The sequence below is a fragment of the Xiphophorus hellerii genome, chromosome 14 (genome assembly GCF_003331165.1).
Source record: "Xiphophorus hellerii strain 12219 chromosome 14, Xiphophorus_hellerii-4.1, whole genome shotgun sequence".
Lineage (NCBI taxonomy): Eukaryota > Metazoa > Chordata > Actinopteri > Cyprinodontiformes > Poeciliidae > Xiphophorus > Xiphophorus hellerii.
Window position 1 is genome coordinate 7,342,349 of NC_045685.1, and position 6,869 is coordinate 7,349,217.

The 6,869-nt window shown below is 36.0% G+C and overlaps 1 long non-coding RNA gene across 1 annotated transcript in view; it reads right to left on the reverse strand.

The window, feature by feature from the left end:
- Positions 1 to 1,170: 1,170 nt before the first annotated feature.
- LOC116732380 (uncharacterized) overlaps positions 1,171 to 6,869 on the reverse strand; it is a 6,656-nt gene continuing 957 nt past the window's right edge. Inside the window, exons 2-4 of the long non-coding RNA XR_004341763.1 lie at positions 5,514 to 5,932; positions 2,564 to 2,693; positions 1,171 to 1,795 (exon numbers count right to left, since the gene is read on the reverse strand). This is a non-coding gene — a long non-coding RNA (uncharacterized LOC116732380). The remainder of the gene's footprint in view (positions 1,796 to 2,563; positions 2,694 to 5,513; positions 5,933 to 6,869) is intronic.

Here is a 6,869-nt window from a genome sequence, read left to right on the forward strand (position 1 = left end):
TTATAGATCTGAAAGATAAAACCTACCAGGCTTGCCTTGTTTAAAATAAAATAATAATAATAAAAAAGCAAATAATATTCTGTTAATGGTTTTTCTATTATATTTAGATGTTTTTCAAAGCAACACAAAAAGAATATGTGTCACTTTTGCTTTATATTGTGGAGTTTACTAAACTGGAGCACTGAATGTTCACAATGACATTTAATTTAAAGTGAAAAATATGGTTGATAAAAGATGAGTACTTTAATATTTAGAATACTTTAATTTAGTTTTGGTTTTTTTTGAAAGGTGATGAAGATTTGTTTTAACATTGAGCTGGAAAAACCTGTTGGTGTCATTTTTGTATAATGATTGAGGACCGCACAAAATCACTTCGAGGAGCAGAAATGGCCCCCGGGCTGCACTTTGGGCAACCCTGATTTAAATGAATGTGTAGACGAAGGACGCAAAATATTTTGCAATCAAACACAATAGAAAACGTTCAACCCAAAAACGTTAGGAAAATGTAAAGTTTTTCTTAAGACCTTTAAATTATTTTTTCTACTTCATTTAATTAAAATATTAAAACAAAATAAATGTTTTATTGGCTCACAGAGAAAATCTTTTTTTAATAATAAAGTTATTTTGTGTTTTTATTTGAAAAACATCTGGATGCCTGAATTTATTTTTGTCTCCTATTCTAAAAAATAAACAAACTACCACCTCACTTGTTTTTCAAGTGAGGTGGTAGAAATAATTAAATAGAAATAATTAGTCCTTGGAATTTAAAAGTACAATAATTTTCCTAATTTTTGGTTTAAATATGTGATCCTGGTAACAACTGAGAGAGCAGCTATTAAAAAAGAGCTCTATAAAACAAAAAATAAGGTCATATTTAGTTAATTTATGTATTTTGCTACTTCTTAAGGCATTCAATTAAATTCAAAAATATTTTTTTACCCAAAAGTTAAATTAAATAAACCATGTGTTATGCTTTAAAATATTGTGCACTAATTCAAGAAAAGAAAACAAAGATAAATCAGTGATTTATCTCCAGGAAGTCTCTGAAAAAACGTCACCTTTCCTACAAATTCAATCTAAAAACATTACTATTGCTCCTTTGAATTGGAAAGTTGTAAAAGTTTGTCCAGATTGTTTTCCACACAGGAACTAAAATATTCTGACATACTGTCAAGTACAAATACTGGTTTTACTATTTAGACATACGTGGCGACATTTCAATGCTTTTATTTTGAAGACGTGCCGCCCAAACCGGAAGCTACAGCCTCCAACCGTTGAAGGACATCCGTTTCTAAAACTTTGGTGGATAAATGACATCAGAGGCATGTTTTGATGGGATTTGTCTTTATATTTTAACTCATTCTGAGATTAGAAACGCGTGACTTTATGTTTTAATCCCCCAAAATCTACAAAAACACGTTTTACACGATCAAATCTGCAAATCTGATTTGTTCTAAAGTTTCCATCCAGCAATTCGAGCTAGTAAAAAAACCCAAAATGTACTGAGACACCCTTAGATTTTTACACCAAGACCAAAGTTTGGACAAAAACAAGAAACAATCTGCAGTTTGCAGCAAATCAAAACAACTAAAATAATACAGAAAATAACTTCCTGTGGCACTTTGGGTTTTAAAAATGATCATGAATGAAGCAAAAGAGCCTCATTTTTCCGCTCCTGCTGCAGCTGAGAGACACAGAAACTGGATCTACCAAGAACCAGGACCAGAACCGAGGAGGAGGATGATGAAAGGCGAGGAGAACCGGAGGAAGGACAGCTCTGGTTCTCTGTATTCTTCTGAAAAAAATAAAATAAAATAAAAGAAATAAGTAAATTAATTCAAGCCATGTTGTTGGGGCAATTATAAACTTTTTTTTTTATAGAAGATGCTGCAAAGCTCTAAATGTTTGTCTTAAGATGAGCAATTTTATTATATTTCTTTGGTAAAGTTAAGAAGTACAATTATATTTTAGTATTAAGATCTCAGGAAGCCAAAAAAATAAAAGTAATAATTTAAACTTTCAAAATCATAACTATGAGTCCCAGACATAATTTTGAGATACAAAGTCCTAATTTTGTTTTTCCAAGTCATGATTATGAGAGTTAAAGTCCCAATTTTTTTGTTTTAAATTTATAATTGTCATATTAAAAATCAAAATGATTATATTCTGTCATAATTTTGAGATTTAAAGTAAAAATTAAGCAATACAAAGTCATAGTTCTGATGTCCTAAGTCATATTTATGACACTTAAAATCATAATTTTGATATTCTTATTAACAATTATGATTTAGTCATGATTATGAAATACAGAAGCAGTCACAATTATTCAAATTAAAATACAAAATACTTTATTAATCCCAAATGGAAATTAAATTGACCCTAAAAGTCGAAATTATGTCGAAATTATGTCTTCAAAATTTCAAAAGTTTTTCTTTCATAGCAGAAATGGGCTTCATGAATCCAACAGCCGCAGTCTGAAATGTAAACTGTAGTTGCGTGATTTAACCACAGGGTGTCAGTAAAGGGCGATGAAACAACAAAAAGAAGAGCCGCGCGGTCTGACCTGCGTGGAGGCGCTGATTCATGTCCGTCTCTCTCTTCTGGGTTCACAAGTAAATAAAACAGCCGATGTAAGACCAGAACCTCAGCAGGATGACCAGCAAGCCCAAAAGGTAGAAGACCAGTGTGACAATCTGGAGGAACAACAGGAAGGAAGCGTTATCAAAGCTGCAGCACCTCCAAAACGAATAATTACGATAATGACGATGCGAGTTTGAAGCCACTGTAGATAGATAGAAAAAAAAGAGAAAGATATAAACTTCTGCGAAAAACCTCTTGACATTTTTAGATTAATCTGAAAATATTTATAGGAAAAACTGAATTTTCTGAGCTTAAAAATTTGCATGGAAAAACATTTTAAAATTAATTTTTTTTATTAATTTCAAAATTTCTAGAGAAAGACAAGGAAGTTTCTGAGTTTGCAAAGTTGACAATTTGAGGGGGAAAACAACTTTATTTAACACAATCAAGTAACTATGTTCCCTTCAGTTGTTACAAAAATGCTATGTCAAATATGACTTAAAAGAGATTTGACTGTGTAAATTAATGCCTTGAAATTGGGCCTGTCTCTTTAAAAACTCCAGCTCGTCCAGAGCTCCGCCTTCAGGAAGTCGTCCCCAGTGTTGTATAGTAACGAAGTAAAAATACTTCACTACTTTACTTAAGTACATTTTGGAGTACTTCATACTTTCCTGGAGTATGAAAATGTTTGATGACTTTCACTTTTACTTCACTATATTTCCGAACTCAATTGCGTACTTTTACTCCGATACATTTTCAATGTGTGGTTTAGTTACTCGTTACAAAAAAGCGAGAGAGAGAAACGAAGTGTTTTGACCCCACCTACTGATTAGCAAGCAGGCTACCGAACAAAGTCGTAGCCTGCTTGCCTGGCTTGTTCATCACCTCCAATAGGATACACCTGTTTCGCTTCTCCCATTGTTGGGGAAATCAGAAATCGGAACACCTTGCATTGGGTGGGAGGGGGGTCGAACAGAGAAGAGTGCTGCCCGCACTGACGCGGCTCAGGGATTACGTGACACGCAGCGCCGTGCCCTATAATCCACTGTAAGCTATGTAATGTGTTTTGAGGCAATTGACCAAAATCCCGGACAATTTTTAAATTCCCCCCGGACATCTTTTTTAGGTCTGAAAAGTAGGACATGTCCGGGAAAAAGAGGACGTCTGGTCACCCTAGTTCAATGGGGGACAGAAGCCATAGCGATAGCAATTTAGACTAAATTTAACGAATATAGGAAAGGCATGCAAGTTCAAAACCACAAACCATTAACATGTGCTACTCTTTAAAACTGGAACAATTTATTAGCAGGTTTCATTTTGCCTGCACTTGGTTGGGTACATTATTTTAAGTTTATTTGACAAGTTTACCAAGATATAAGAAATGTCATTCAAACTTGCCTTGTTTTACTTTTTACTTGTACTTTTCATTACATTACTTGAGTACATCCATTTTTACAGTAATTTCCATACTTAAGTACAAGAAGTTTCAGATACTTTAAGACTTTTACTCAAGTAACATTTCAGTCAGTGACTTCGACTTTTACCAAAGTCGTATTTTGGAGAGGTACTTGTACTTTTACTTGACTCTGAGATTCCAGTACTTTATACAACACTGGTCGTCCCAACATTGCTCCTCTATTAACCCTTTAACGTTTTTACCAGCTTCTTACTGAGCAGTAATGAGCTCAGCAGTTCCACCAGGTGTTTGCTAATTGTTGCTAGCTAGTCTGAAGGAGCTCTGTGGGGGAGGAGCTACGTCTGGAAGGCGGGGCTAGTTCCCCCCAGGCATTTTACACAGCTGAATTGTTGCCATGGAGATTAAAGGATTTCTCAATTATTAATGAAAGAATCAAAGCAACACTCCAGGTTTGTTTTTGGTGAGGGAAAAACATTAAAACATAATGGAAAGCTAAAAAAGAGTCAATTTTAAGATAAGATCATTTTATTAGTCTCGCATAAGAGACATTTATCTTGGATCATTTACATCATACTGCATCTTTAAGAAGTACTTATCAAATACAGAGACAGCTATTTATTACTATTTTAACAGTTTGTTAGGAAGTTTGATCAAATCATGATTTGATTTGGGCCAAAATGAGAATTATTTTTCCATCCCTGGTTTACAGAGCAGGAAGTTGTTGGAGGTTTTAAGATGGTTCCTCTAGATTCAGGTTTAAGAAACAGCCGAGATGTGTTGAAGGGGGAATCCCCCCATGGCCTAGTGGCATATCACCTGCTCTGAAATGTTACCCTTTGGCAGGGTTTCCCAGAGTGCAGCGCTAATGCTAATGCTGCGCTAACAGCTTTGAGCTCCGTCACCTGAAGGAAAGCTCTGTCTGTCCTTCAGAAGGAGGGCAGTTAAACTTAATATCAACTCAACGTAGGGCTGGTCTGGTGATTATTTTTCTGGTTCACCAATAAATACTTTGAAAACCAAAGGAGCTTAATAGGAGATTTATTTTCCAGAATTTGATCCAGGTGAAGCTAAAACTGCTGCTTGAGTAATTCTGGCCAGAACAGATTTCTTTCTTTCATCTTAAGTTCAAAATGCTTGTATTTTTATACATTTTTTGGCTTTTTTCGGTTGTTTTTTTTCACATCACACGAGTCACATGATCAACAACAAGATGTTACTACTGGAGGAAACAACAAAGAGGACAACAGGAAGTAGTAGGAGGAGGATGGAGCGGCGTGTTTTTTATTGAACAAACTCCACTGTGATTTTGATTCTGTTTCTTATTTAGTTTTAAAAAACGCAATTGCAAAATTAAGTTTTTTCGATTTTAGTGGAATATTGGCAAAGTTTTAAAAACATTTAATGGAAACACAACCACTGTTCAACGGACCTCTGACTGAAGGAGCTACACCAGGACTGGTGCGGTTCGGGTCGGTTCTATAACAGAATAATACCAGAACCGGACCTGATGCCCTACCTGCTGAGTGTTCATCCCCTCCTGGTCTTTCCTGAGGTTTTCCTCTCTCACAGGCTGCCGTGTCCTCGGCCCCAACCCGCTCCACCTTTCTCTCCACCTTAACCTGACCCGGTTCCAACGTCACCAGAACCTGGACCATCAGTTTCCAGCTGCAAATGTTCTCCAGCAGACTCTAAAGAACCCGGCCGCTGGGCCAGGAGCTGCAGCATCTGGGTCAGCTCCCAGTTCATCAAGCTGTAATGGTTCCACTGGTGGAGAGATGGGAGGTGGAAGTGGCTCTTCATCCGGTTCTCCCAAAGCGTGACGGTCCGGGATTAACGGCTCCTGACATAGTTCTGGTTCTGTGTTCTGGATTAAAGGTCCTTTGGGTTCTTCTGGATCTGGATTGACTTCTGGTTCTTCACAAATGTCTTCTACAACTAGTAAAGAGAAAACACACAATAATCAGTGGTTCTTTGAAAACATCTCTATTAAATCCTAATGTTATTTGGTGAAGTTTCTTTTTACTTGTCAGAAGTGCTGACGGAGTCTATAGATTAAAAATTTGATAAGAGTGGAAAGACGGAATTACATCGTTTTTATGAAAATTCTCCTAGTGGTGTAATTTTTATTTAATTTTAGATATTTTATCTGAGCAACAACAAAATCTTTATTGCAAGGAACAAAACCTGCCTGCTAGCCTTACACTGGGTAGGTGTGTAGATGTAGCATTGCTATCTTAGTAGCATCACACCCAGCTTGGAATTTATGCAAGTCAGGAAGTTGGTGAGATTTGCTATATGTTTTGTTCAATGACCAAGCTAACTAATGTCAAAACCACATGGTAACAGTCTACAAGTTTTGATCAGTTATCAAGCTAAATAATAATAGCAGAACATGCTAACAGTAACAGGCTAATGTCAAAAACACATGCTAACAGCTACAAGTTTTGATCAGTTATCAAGCTAAATAATAATAGCAGAACATGCTAACAGTAACCAGGCTAATGTCAAAAACCACATGCTAACAGCTACAAGTTTTGATCAGTGGCCAGGCTAACTAACGTTACCAATACATGTTAACAGCAGCAAGCTTGTTCAGTGAACAAGCTAACTAATTTGAGCTTTTTATGCTAACACTTCTTCGTTCATTGATTAGACTGACTATTGGTAACAATACATGGTAACAGCTACAGTTTTGTTCAATGAAGAAGCTAACAAATGTTAGCTGTACATGCTAACAGCTGCATCTTTATTCAGTGACCAAGCTAATGAATGTTAGCTGTACATGCTAACAGCTGCATCTTCTATTCAGTGACCAGCTAATGAATGTTAGCTGTACATGCTAACAGCTTCATGCGTTTGCTCAGTTAGTTTG